Source organism: Eumetopias jubatus, unplaced genomic scaffold (assembly GCF_037043125.1).
Source record: "Eumetopias jubatus isolate StellerSeaLion01/CBP00866 unplaced genomic scaffold, mEumJub1_p1.0 scaffold_9, whole genome shotgun sequence".
Taxonomy (NCBI): Eukaryota; Metazoa; Chordata; class Mammalia; order Carnivora; family Otariidae; genus Eumetopias; species Eumetopias jubatus.
Window position 1 is genome coordinate 74,950,293 of NW_028274815.1, and position 14,566 is coordinate 74,964,858.

Consider the following 14,566-nt stretch of genomic DNA (forward strand, 5'->3'; position numbering starts at 1 on the left):
CTCACCTCAGATTGCTCATCTGTGAAATGGACACAATGGTGTCTGTCACCAATTTAGACACCTTCGTCTGGAGGCCACAGTAAAGAGTTACAAAGCATTAGACACGTGCTATCCAACCCCACCAGCAAGGGCTTGCAAATTCTTTAGACACATGGCGAATTTTAAATATTTCCTCTTTTAAATAATGTTACCAAGACAGCTAAAAGGTAAGCCACTCTAGGGGCACCCAGCTGGCTCCAGCTGGCTCAGTCGGTGGAGCATGTGACTCTTTATCTTGGAGTTGTGAGTTTGAGCCCCATGTTGGGTGTAGAGATTACTTAAAAATCTTAAAAAAAAAAAAAATGTGAGCCACTCTTTTCTCCTCAGTCGGATTAAATTCAATTTGGGCTAGTTGGACATGATGACATCAACTTCCTAAGGCTTTCAATAACACCACTATCTCGCAACTTGGTAGAGTATCTAGACCGTACAGAGCCCTTTGATAGCTCTTAGTAGACATCTACTAGATTATAAGCCCCTTGAAGGCAAGGACCTTTTCTTACTCATCTTTGTCCACATAGTAAGGGTACAATAATCGTTTGTGAGATTGACATGTGAATGACACAGTTTTTGTCCCCATCACAACCCTTTTCCCCATCCCCCATCTTCATGTATCAGGTGAGGAAACTGAGGCACAGAGAGTTTGAGAGACTTGCAGTCTCTACACAGACTCACTTGACTTGATTAGAAATTTTTCTTGGTACCTCTAACCCCAGGAGCAGCAGAAGCATCAATGAAGTTTTCAGAGACAGACACAAAAGTAGTAGAGATTTCGCTTTGCTTAAAAAGTCTGAGTCAGGAATGTCAAATCTTCCGATCTAAGTGGAATTGCTTAAAGAAATCTTACAGACCCAGAACTCAGAGGTTCTTGGTAGGAAGGGACTGATCAGATTATTTAGCGTTGGTCTGTGGATAGATGACCAGGCCAGAGTTACCTGAACTTGTCAAGGTCATCTAGATGGCTAAATACTTATATTTAGTGCAGCCTCACCTCCCTTTACAAAAGGACCGCAGCGATAGGGCTTTGAGGTTTCATGTCATTTGCATTTGGATTGCCTCAGATGTCAATCAATTCTAGCCACCTGCCAAGAAAGTGGCAAGCCTAAGACTTTCTTTAAGGAGGGAGAAAGAAGTGATAAACCAGTTTAGCTGTTTTAATGAGACTGGAGAAAATGTAGTCAGCAGAGTCAGATAGAAACACAACACATTTGGACATCATTCGTTTTACCAAAACAAGGACTCCTTTTGAGGCTTGTTTCAGGCTGCTGAACAGATACAGCCGAAGAGAGACCAATCTTAAGAGCTCCCTGAAATCACTTCTCCTTTTTTTTTTTAAGATTTTATTATTTTTTTAGCTAATCTCCATACCCAACGTGGGGCTCAAACTCACAACCCAGAGATCAAGAGTCACATGCTCCCCCAACTGAACCAGCCAGGTGCCCCTGAAATCACTTCTCCTATACATTGGTTCTCACTCTTGGTTTCACACTGGAATCATCTGGAAAACTTTAAAAAGCACTACTGGCTATGTCCTATTCCCAGAGATTTTGATTCAGTTTTTCCATGATGTGGCCTGGACACTGAGATATTTTAAATCTCTGCAGATGATTCTGTGCTACCGCTAAGATTGAGAACAACGATCTATAAGGGGCCATCCCAGGTGAGCAAAGGAGGAGGTTGCTAATATAAGGAAGAAGAGAATGTGTCCTTTCCTCAATACCTTGCAATCTCTGTGCTGGGACAGTTGTTTCCTCTAAGGGGACCAACCATCCACTTTGTTGTCCTAGTTTTAGCGCTGAAAGTCTGCTCCCCCTCGCCTCCCAGAAACCTTTCAGTACCAGCCAATCCAGGAAGGCAGATAACTCTATTACCTCAACCCCAATGCAGGTTGTCTCCATTCTACATAATGGAAGTAGGGGAAGTTGGGGGGTGGCAAGCAGTAAAGGGAGCGAAGAATCAAGCTGATGAGGGCCGGGATCTGCAATCCCTCCAACGTACAATTTCATGATCCCCTAATTTCATGGAAGTGCACCAGTTCAAAAATACTTGATATGAAGAATTTTTCTTTACAAAACTGAAAAGAGGGCCGAGTTTCATTCCAGGGTTGAAATAGTAGGGGACACAGGCAAGCCTCTGAACTTGAAGTGGCCTCGATAAGTCCCCAAGAATCTGCACACATTTTGTGAGAGGGCTTGGGACTCGGAATCAGTGTGATTGGATGACTTTTGTACCCAGACCTTGGAGCAAGGTGGCTCCCAGGTGACATCTGAGTCCAACTGGCATTTATCATATACGTTAACCCCTTCACCCGACAGCTTTCACGCGCCAGGCACTGTTCCTGGGCTCATGCCCGAGGTGAATGAAGGTGGTGGGTGTGGACACTGGTAAGGGGTTCTTTGGTGTGGGACTGGGTGGGGGGTGGCTAGACAGGCCCAGCTTGGGTATCCGGAGAAGGGAAAACAGCTTAGCTAGCTTCACAGAGAATGGGACCCTGTTTTATTGATCATATTATAAATGACAAATCATGCCAGCTTGATAGTGGCCATTGGCCAGGAATCTGACATAATTAAAGGTACAGAAATCACTTACAAAATGACCTCACAGGCCCCAATTGTCCCCGAAGTGGACCAGACAAGCGGTTGGAAACGGACAATTTTATTTTCTTTTTGTGCGGACCTCCATTCCACCTCACCCTTGCCATCCCCTGAGGGACTGCATTTGAAAAGTTTCCGATTGGCCTTTGATGCTCTGGTTTTTCAGAGGGAAGGAAAACACCTATTAAAAATGTTCGTTCCGGGCGGATGGTTGCTTCCAGCAGCCTCCGGTGCTGGAGTAATGAATCTAGAATCCTCAGTCCTTGCCCAAATCTCAATGGCTAGTAATTAAATTTCCCCTAACAGTTTGTTTTATCACCTCAGTTAGCTTGTTGACATATAATAGGTGCTGCTGAGAGGTACAGCTAGTTAATGATTTGCTTTTACATATTGATATTAGTACCCAGAGTGGGGACATCTCCTCTTGAGAATATGATTACTATTTTGAAATCTTAAGCACAGGAGGGAAATCCATTTCTATAAATTAAACAAGAAGTTCTGAGAACTTCTATCTTCCGTTCCCATCCAGACACTAATGCATCTCATTTACTTTGTGCTGTTCCCCTGAGTTATCTGTGTCATGCAGGCAACTCTTACATGTCGCATTAACTATCTATTGAAAAAAGCTTGAAGTGTGCTGGTAACAGCGCCTTGAGCCAGGATGCAAGGTAGGGAGCAGAACAGGGAAAATTCATCACTGTTCCATTGCAAGTTGTTTGGATATTTCCCTTCGAAGAGGAAAAGAGCCCGTGTCAGCTAAAGATGGAGCTATAACAAAACCCACACGGCATTCACGACGGCTTCCAAGCCCACGCCAGTGGTCCTTTTTCTTTTCCCCAATCCTCAAACTACGAGACATCAATTATCTCTGCAAACTAGTGGTGGGGGTTCTATGCCAACCACTCACTCCTGAAGCAAATAAATTATTTGGGATTCATTTCTGCTGTGTACGAAAGCGCAGTCCAGTACTCTGGGGGGTGGGTTCGGGAAGGCAGGTGCACACGCCAGCCTCTGTCTCGGATGCCCAGGACAAGGTCTTCCTGTTACTAATGGTGGTGTGGGGAAGGAGGGCAGTCCAGAGCCGGCTTCATCTCCAGCGTGGCTGCCCCTTAATGTGTGTGGCTTTACACGGACTGACAAATATGTTCCCTGCATACCCCAGAGTGACAGCTACAGGGTAAAGGGGGGACAGATGTCCTGGTCTGAAAATTCCTCTTGTGTGTTGAGGATGCCAGCCACCTGGAGCGGTGATAGGCACTGGTGTGTACAGGATCTGAAACGGAGTTGATGTGATGTCATTTTGGCTCACTTATAACCTGGTTATCGCTCGCCAAGACTTCAAGTCTGATTAGTCCGTTTGGAGGGGACAGCGGGCTTTATCAGCCTCCCTTCCCAACACTCCCGTCAACTTCAGAAATTCGGTGAAGGAATTTAAGATGAGGTGTCACTTCTTCCTATCAAATTCTTGTGTGAGCCACCCCCGAGTCCAGTGCCTCCCTTGGAAAACATGAATCAAGGGGGGAAATGAAGTTTCAGCTGGTTTCGACTTCGTGATGCATTCTGCACTCCCATCTTCCTGGGTTAGCTTCTCCTGGCTGGCTCTGGGCTGTCTCCTGTGAGTTCTCTTTGTCAGCAGCGCTGGTGGGGGCCAGGACATCGGTGCGACAGCAAGCACCATGAGTGTGCAGCTCGCAGGAAGGGTCAGGGCCGCTGGAGATAGGCAAGGCTGCTCCTATTGATATCCTTGTCTGAGCGTGGGGAAATCATCCAGTAAATTGCTGACAACGTAAATCCTCCCTAGCCGCCTCCTCTTTACCTCCTCGGGTAATTTTGCCACTGTAGCTCCAGGGTCCCTGGAAAAGCCTAGACCACACAGGGTGTTTTAGGGCCCCGATCCTGCCAGGTTTCCTGGCAAAGCAGGGAGGCTGGCTCCTGTGCCAGTTTCACACTCTCAAACCCACCCCTCACCCTCTGGCTGCAATGGTTTTTCCTACCGTGGATCTGTGCCCTTCTCCCATCCTGAAGAGAAAAGATATGTGACAGTAGGGTTGGCCATCAGAAACAATATGGTGCCCAAGCTATATCATTGGCATTGGTTGGTTCTTCCCTTGGCAAGTGTCTTCTCAAACTCATCCCCCACTCCCCACCCTGTGGGCATCGAGTGCTTCTATGATGCCCACATTCCTTTTTTATAAGTAAACTCTCTGCTCAAGGTGGGGCTTAAACTTACGACCCGCAGATCAAGAGTTGCATGCTCTACTGACTGAGCCAGCCAGGTGCCCCAGTGATGCCCCATCCCTTTGACCAGGAACAAGACTACAAACTTATTTATAGTGGTACATCAGGAACTCAGTGCATGGCCCTCGATCCTAGCTAATCTGATTTCAAAAGAAGAACCAGTAAAGAGCAGTGTTTAATCCAGGAGAAATGAGTCTCTAATGGTGGAATTGCAGCCCCCAGAAGATCTGACATTTTGGAACCCTGGTGAAATATTTATCAGGGTCTGTTGGATCACACTCTCTGAACATTGGGAACGTGGGTATTATAACATCAGGCTTGCTTCTTACTCTTGTCAGAGCTACAGGATGTGATGTTTGAGGACATGCAGATGGTGCCACACAAGCAGTAAACTGTGTAACATAATGTCATTATTTTCTGTAAGAGGATGTAGTTTCACTTAGCAAGTAAATCTAGACCTTCAACGATGTAGTGCAAGAAGCAGAATCTGCCCGCTGACCTTGAAACAGGAATTCTGGCCCACTAAATTCCATGTCGGCTCCAAGGAACGCTTCTGCCATTTGAGACTCTGTCCTCAGCAGGAATACGTCCACCTTTGCTTCCTGTATCAGACAGAGCTGGGTTCGGGGAGACATAAGCCACTTTATAGATTTTAAGCAGGAAGGTGTTTCACACAGGATTAAATATGAAGCCATTTAGAAGGGCTGCAGGAGCCAGTTCTTGCTGGCTCCAGGAACAACTCCTAGAACATCACCGCAGAACTGACCCTCCAGGGAGCTGCTTCTTCTGCCACTTCCCGAGAGGCGGGAATCCGGAGACCAGCACTGGAATCAGTCCAAGAGCACATCGTCAAGGTGTGAGCCAGGAATCAGGGAGCACCCTCTGACACAGCAGCCTCTCACCTCCACCTGGGACACTGGGGGGTCTGTGCCGAAAAGCCCAATATTTCTCTGACTGTGCTAGCCAGGAGCAACCGCCAAAGGAAGGCAGATGCTCCCCTCCCCGCCGCACCTTCCAAATCTCATGAGAGTGCATATAATCGGCAGAATGTAATGGACACCCAGAACCCCAGCTGCAAAGATATCTATAGTGTTTGGTTTTTCAGCCTCTCCAGTTTGTCAAGACAGAAACAGAAATGAATGCTGAGGGCGATTCGCCATATAGCTTCATGCTCTACCCCTTAGCAGAGCTGAGACAGGCAGGAGTTCTCCAAGACTTCAGTAACTTTGAAAGAGGACAAAAGGGCAACAAACATAAAAAGTGTAAGGAATTCAAACAGCCCACATAGCTTTCCTGTTCTGACTCCTGCTAGTGTCTTGAGGAACATTCACTCTTGCCCCAAAGATTAGCACCTCTTCACAGACGTCTTCTTGGACTGTCCCAGGTGACAGGCTCTACTCCTTTCACCTGCACTGCTTTCTCTCAGTTCACAGGAATACAGATAGGGAATCCCCGCCCCTCCCCTAGGGTCTGCCCCTTTTACCCATTTTCCCATCTACCCGCTTCTTCCTCTGGTATTGGCAACAGGAAATGACTCATCCTTCAGATGAAACCCACTTATTAACCAAAGCGAATAGGACAGTATAGCTGGGATAGCAGGGGGATATTGGCTAGAATGCTTTGGGTTGCAAGTAGAAAAAATAAGCCAGTCAAACCAGCTGGATTTATCATTTTATATAAAGCCCAGAGAAGGTAGACTTTACATACAGTTTGATTAGGGAATCGACTCTGTTTCTCTGCATTTCTCTTGGCTTTACCTTTCCTCTGTGGGTTGGCACAGGGTGACTTCCCTCATGGCCACAAGATGGCTGCAGAAGCACTAAGGACAATATATTCTTCATTCACTCTAGGGAAGAGGGAAGGTTCTCTCCCCAAATCACCACTCAACCGTCCTGAGTTTCTCTCTGATTGAATCACCTGCAAACCGGTCATCAGGTCCTGGCCTACACCTGCTGTTCTCTGACCCTCTTATGTTGTGGATGGAACCAGTTCCACCCAGCTGATTTGCCTGTTACCCTCTGCGGAGGGATGGAGTTTAGCTGGGATACAACCCACTTGCAGAGACTGTGGCTGGCTTTCGTCTTGCAGCCCTGGGAGCCAAACTGCACACTGACCCCATGTTGAGCCTAAGATATGAACAACTGGGGGCATGTGCATGTGCATCAGGGGCAGGACTGCCCATTTGGTGATTATGGGTGAGGCTGGTGCTGGGGGCTGGGCAGAATCAAAAGTTGAGCTCATGGGGCTCCTGAACAGCCTGTGTCCTGGCCACCATCTCCTCGGCTGAAACACACGTGCCTTCAGAACACAAGGAAATGGGTTTCTACTAGTGTGCTGTACGCCAACATCAAACTTGGGATCCCTTCCCTTTCCACCTGAGGAACACCTGCAGGAAACAGCACAGAAAAGATCTACATTTGGGGCGAGGTAGACCAAGTTTCAACGTTAGCTGTGCCACCTAGCAACACATAACGGGTCAAATAACTACTTTCCTGAGCCTCAGCTTCCTTATCTACAAATGGGCACCATGATACCTCCTAGTTCGTAGGATTGCAGTGAGAACTGAACAAATAATGTCAGCCAATAACCTGGAACAATGTCTGGCATATTGGTGTTTCTTAACCATCTCTTCCCCCCGACTCCCAAGGAATCAAAATGGACACCAACCTGGTAGATAGTGTTGTCTCATGGTTACAGCACACCAGCTACCCTCCTTAGAAGTCCAGGACTTCTTCTGCCGTTTGAGACTCTGTTATTTGGAAGAATGTGGACATTGTTTTTGGAAGAATGTGGACATTGAGCAACCGGTCAATATTGAAAGCCCATGATGTCTGTGCCTAGTACTATTTAAGGTGCTGTGGGTGGGCAGAAGAATGGGAAATTGGTGGTCTTTGCTTTTAAGGAACTCAACTTGGTAGGCTCGGTAAGATTTATGCCAATGAGGATCCAGGAAATTGTGTCTTTGGGTCTCTTTGGCCTCCTATGATCTTCCAGATCAATGTCAAGGTTGAAATTGTACTGTCCTTGTAACTGTTGAAGATAGTCTTAGTCATGTGACAGTGTGTCCTCTGAAATGCTTCCTTCACTCTGGACAAAACTGTAAAGGTGGCCCGGTTTGGCCACAGGGATTCTGAGCTCAGCTGTCCTCACCCCACCTCCCAGAGACCTCTCTCATTTCTTTCCCTCCAGCCTCGTTCCAGGAACATTATTTGAGCAGCAAATTCGTGGTCTGGGTTATTAGAAGTCAAATGCTTAAGGAGTTTTTTGCCTATAAAATTGGGTTGTTAATAAAGGGCTCTTAAAGACTCAAATTCCAGCGGATGACTTACTTTGTAACCCCTGAGTTGAGAGATGCTCTGGAGCATATGACCCCGATCTGGCCAAGGAAATGATGATGAGGATGATGATAAGATTGCTAAAAATAATAGCTAATATGTATTAAAGACTTGCTATGCACTAAGCAGTGTTCTAAGACCATTATATATATTGGCTCAGTCGATCCTCACAGCAACCTTATGAGATAGGTACTGCTACCATGACAGTTTTATGGACATTCAAAAAGAGACAGAGAATTTTCCCAGGCTCACACAGGTAGTAGTAAGTGGAGGACCCTCTGTGTGAGCTCAGAGCCTGAGACCTTCTATCCACTCCTGTCCCTCTATGAGATATGGTGGGAAACCTGCTAGGGTTTCAAAGGAAAAAATTTTTCCATGACAAAAGAACAGCACAAGGAAAAAACCCATTTGCCACCTTCTCTCTTTCCTTGCATGTTCTTGAGCTAAGGAGCAGTGGCAGCCATCTTATAACCATGAGACAACAAGCTTGAGGACAAAAGCCAAAAAGTTCAAGATGGTGGAATAAGAATGCAAACAGCCTGGTCTCCCGATGATGGTACTGAGTTATTTAACCAACACTCGGACCACCAATCTCCAAACTTCTTTTAAATAAACAATTAAAATCCTTACCAGTAAACTATAGTTGGTCAGATCTTTTGTTACTTGAATCCAAAAGCTTCCTAACTGATATGGAGGTTTTCCACATTGCAGCTTGAAAAACCTCTCCACAAGGGCAGCCGTAAACCCTGCAGCTTGCCAATAAAAAATTCTAACCCTCTTTGGCCATTAGGTTACTGATACCAGTTAAGGTCCATTATTTTAGCAAACTTGGCAACAAGAATCTTATCTTCCGGAGGAAGAGTTGGAAAAATATCTTGTGGTCACGATCAGTAATACAAATGTAACTTTCCCAGGTAAACTTGAACCCAGTTTCTGCAATGGCCCAGTAGGCACTCACCATGGAGGGGGTGATGGTGGGGCAGGGTGCAGAGAAGAATCAAAGAGCCCCACCAGAACACTCTTCTTGGGGACTACTGCCAGCATTTTTCTCTGAGGTTCTGAGTCATTATCCAAGAGAGCAAGGCCAGAGAGAGTTCTGAAGAGCCCTTGTAAGCTGGCAATTCTTTGAATGTCATGACTCTCAGCTGAAGACCCATCCCCCACCTTGGGTTGAAATCAGGAATATTTACCTGCTTTACACCCACACTGAGGACAATTATGAATTCAGCACAATTCAGTCAAATCCAACCAAACCCACACTATTCAAGATGGCACAATGCAATACGGCACAATGAACCCAATGACCAAAGCTAGAGCAGATGTGTGTGCATACACGTGTGTGTGTGTGTGTGTGTGTGTGTGTGTGTGTGTGTGTGCGTGCGCAGGCAATGAACCTTACCTTAGCTGCACACTCCTTCCTTCCTGGGTGATTTTTTTTTACCATCGGAAGACTGCCACCTTCCTCATCAACAACTCTCTCCTCCAGGGTACTAGGAAGAAGTTGCAGTCAACAGGGAAAAGGCGCGTCCTCTCCCAATGGGACCTGCCAGGGTCTGAGGTCCAGGGGCTTCTCAGCTTGAACGTCAGTCACCAGGCTTTTGTCTCCCTTTTATAAGCTGATCACTCATATTTCTATATAGACGTTTTAAAAACACTTGACTTTTTACAACACAACACATCATTCAACCCCTTTTTCCCCATTAAGACGTTATTCTGTAACGTCTCTTTGCTATTTTTAGGACCATTGATTTCTTTTTGAATCATTCTGCCTGCGTTATTCGTGATGTCCTCAGACAATACTTTTGGTCTGACTCTTCTATCGACACCTAGCAGAGGCATCCTGCCGATCAGTTAGCAGCACGGCAGGAGGGATGGGGCTGGGGAAGGAACCTTAGCTCCCTGGCCCCTCCTCTTCTTCCCCTGCAGAAATAATCATGATAACAATGACACCACCGCCCTGCATTTACGCAGAACATTGTACTTTTCAAAGAGCGTGCACCTTTCAATGAACGACACATAATATCTTTCAAAGGATGAGAACAGAACAGTATGCCAGAGGAACAATTTTTGATTGGGGTAGGCAAGGGTGGGTAGCCGTATTTGTACCCTGGGCTTTTTCCTTTCTGGTTTCACATCTCTCTTGAGGAAGGGAAATCTATTCTGTTGATCACCTCATTTATTTCCAGGTCTGGTCCTGTGATTATACCACTCTGTACTCCTTGGCCCAAGGCGGGGACAGTTGCCTGCCAGCCCTCAACACATCTGAGAGCGTAGAATTTTTTAACAGCCCTATACTTTAAAGCAAGCAATCTCCTCACTCACTAGGTAGTTTGGATTGCCATCAGACACAGGGTGTTGACACAACACTTGCTCTAGGGACCCGGGGAGAGGGCTTCCACTGGAAAGTACCTGTGGCACAGTGGAAAGAGAGCGGACTTGGTGTCAGGCAGCCCGAGTTCAAATCTTGGCTCTGCCGCTTACCAGCTGCGTGACACTGGTAAGGGGAAATGGCAATACCCAGCTCTGCTCGCAATGCAAGTTAAATGACTTGAATGTATGAAGAAGCCCTTGGATTATTGGAAAGTGACATATAAACACAAGGTTGCAACGTGGGGTGGAGGAGGGAGCCTGGGATTTGCAGCCAGGCACTCCTGGTTCTGAATCCTGGCATTGCAAATTCCTAACAGCTCAATCCTGGACAAGTTACTTAGCCTTTATGAGTCCTATGTTCCGCATTTGTAAAATGGGGCTAGCAGAATAGAGATGAGCAATGTGAGATGCACAGCACAATGACCCGCGGTCCTTCCCTTCCCTGACTCTCAGTGAGTGAGAGCTGCTCTCACGCCCACTGTTACCCATCTCTCAAACCTTGGTCCAAATTCCCTCATCACTAGAAGAGAAGAGAAGAGCACAAAGACATGTCCATAGGTAATAAGGAAAGATTTTTCCTATCAACTCACGCTGGGTACTGCAGACAAGATAATGCAGGTGCATTAAGCTGTCTGTGAGCCCTCTGGCCTTGGGAAACTGTTTAGGGCAGTGACCACAACAAGTTGAAGTAATAATGATAAAACATAAAAGATAAGGGCAGATTTGCAAGTGGAAATGAGAGCCTTGCTTCAGGGGGATAGAAGTTTTCACCTTTGCTCGCCCCGGGGCTCTCCACCTGCATCAACGTATTAAGAGTTTATTTGGGGGTTGACCTTTTTTTGTCCACTCAGAGTTTGGTGGGTCCCACTCTAAAGTTAGTTTTAGCAGGCTGGTTGAATCTTGAAGCAAAAAGTGACATTTACTGTGATGTTTCAATTGCTCTGAGTCTAATGTAGCACACAGACTCTCGGTTCCGCATAGGACTATGTGATATAATATACACTGTTCCGAGTATATGCTGGGCTCAAGGGCGGGTGAGAAAAGTTGGTTGTGGTTTCAGATAGGCAGACTAAAAGACAAGACAATGTGGAAAGTCTTGGAGCAGAAGGGCTGCTTCACTACTTACTGCAAAACTAGTGGAATCTGAAGATGTTTACTTTCAATTAGGAATATAGGCATTGCTTGGATCAAGTGCCCACAAAGACCCATTTCAATTTGGTAATGTTACAATTGAGTAAATACTTGACAGAAATTAGTATTTATGCTACCAAAAGGACATTTGAGAGAATTTCTATAGCAACTTTCCTCATCATAGTCCCAAACTGGAAGAAACTTAGATGTCCATCGACAGTGGAATGGGTATATTCATACAATAGAATATTGCACAGCAATATTGTACTGGTAAAGTCAGCAACATATTGTTGAGTGAAAAAAAACCACATATAAAAGAGCACATACTATAGATATTATTTAACTTATATGAAGATCAAGAACAGGTTAAATGAATCTTTGGTGACAGAGGTTACGTTTCGATGGTGGCACAGGAGAAGTACTGACCGGGAGGGTACACGAGGAAGCTTGTGTGGTGCTGATTTAGAAATATCTAATTATTGCCTCTCTGAAAAGTGATTTGGAAATGGAATAAATTTAAAAGACCCAAACAGTTTCTCTAAATTTGTGGTTTCACATTTCAAAAAAAGATTTTACCTGTGGCCACATGAACATAAATTCTGAAAGAAGCCCAACGTTCGTACTCATTTCAATTCAGTTATTAGCCTCTAAAATTCTGTAGTATGTAACAATCATTAATAGTTAGTTGAGTTCTTTTTTTTTAAGATTTTATTTATTTGAAAAAGAGTGCTCATACGCACGAGCACTGGTGGGGGGAGCAGCAGAGGGAGAGGGAGAAACAGGCTCCCTGCTGAGCAAAGAGCCCGACGTGGGGCTCGATCCCAGGACCCTGAGACCATGACCTGAGCCGAAGGCAGACGCTTAACCAACTAAGCCACCCAGGCGCCCCGTTAGTTGAGTTCTTTTCAACTACTTATGTAAGTTTATATTAAAATGAACTGTTTGCTGGCGAGCCACCATTTTGTGATTTTGTTAACCCTGAGTCAACCAAAATATTAGTGGTGCAGATTCACTAGGTGAGGTCCAACCAAAGCCTTCTCCGAGCTCAGGTGTCTGGGAGACTCAGAGACCTGGGTCCGGACCACAGGAGCATGCAAGGCCTTGGTTCTTGACTCCGGCTGACCTTCATCTGCTCTTTGGACTTGAGGCCTTTGAACTAAAACGTGCCCTTGCAAGAGTTCCCGGCTTCCTTGTTTGGACTGGTTGAGGAATGAGAAACACCATTCTTATGGTATTTCAGGATCTTGTCTTCCTGTCCAGTGCCTTAAGGAGGAAGTTCAGAAAGAGGCAAGGGTTCACGCCAGTCCCAACATTTATAGGCCATCCGGCCACCCCTTTGCCTTGAGCACGTCTCCCCTGAGAGTTTCCCTCTGCCAACCTGAGCCCCCTTCACATTGTTTTTCTAATACATGTCAGAACCTTTTTTTTATTTCTTGGGGGGGAAAAAAAAACAACCTCCAGAAGGATTGTTCTATTCTGACTGGAAATTGTATCATTTGTTTTAGCACAGATAATTATCACAATAATAAAAACCTGGTGACTATAACTGATAACACGGTCTTGTAGAATTAAAATTTGCTATGAGAGTAGAACTGAACTGTTCTCCCCAAAAAAGGGTAAATATGTGAGGTGATGGATGCGTTCATTAACTCAATGGGGATCTTTTCACAATGTACACATATATCAAATCATCACATTGTATGCTTTAAATACCTTACATTTTATTTGTCAAGTATATCTCAGTAAAGATGAAAAAATTAAAAATTAAAAAATTAAATGAAAACCTTGGGCATTTGGGGGACCCTACTATTTTCAAAACCCTGCAAAATAGGTTATAGCAGGCATTTCCCCCACTTTAAAAACATGCAAAACAGGGGCTCAGAGAGGTCAACAGACTCACCCAAGGTCCGGCAGCAGGACTGTAGAGGACCTGGAGCTGGAATCTTGCTGTTCTCATCGTGAACCCATTTTCGCCTGCTCCTTGGTCCCCCTCTGTCATTGCCCACTTTGGAGGTGGAGACTTGCTTTGGGAGTGAGAAAGCCCCGACTGACCGGGGAGGTCGTACTAAGAATTTGCTTCGCTTCCTATCAAGGGCCCGATGTGGACTCTGGGGCGTGCTCTGTATTCCAGGGCCCGGCACAGAGCTTGAAACACAGAGCTTCTCGGTAAACGGATATTGAAGTTAGTTAGCCACTGGTGCTGCAAGCTTAGTACTCCTGAGCTTCTAGCAAGGGGTGAAACCGTAGAGCAGGGAGGATGGATTAGAGACTCTGGAGTCTGCTTGGCATTCTCTAATAATAACAATTGCTATTGTTATTATTCATTGACAGCTTACTGTGTGCCAGCAACTTGAAAAATTTTACATGGGTTATCTCAGTAATACAATGATTTTATGAAATGGGTACTTTTTTATCACCGTTTTACAGGTGTGGAAACCAGGGCTCAGATAAGTGGCTTGCCCGAGGTTACTCAGGCCGTAGGTGGGGATCAGAAGTTAAACTCAGGCAGTCCAAGTCCAGAGACCAGGCTCTTAGCCTCCGAGCGGGTCCCCCCACAGAGAACCTGTCCCAAGGCCAAGGGGATTTTCAGACGGCCAAAGGCTTCCGGTCACCTGTTCCCCGGACTGATACCCCAGCTCCCTCAACATATTCACCTCCTTAGCATTTAGACGTTCCTTCCATTCCTTGCCCCTTCCACTCCTCACTTGCTTATTTGATTTTCTCATGCTTCCGATTTCCCATTTTATTTATTTATTTAAAGATTTTATCTACTGGAGAGAGAGAGAGAGAGAGAGAGACAGCATGAGTGGGAGGGGCAGAGGGAGAGGGAAAGAGAGAATCTCCAGCAGACTCCACGCT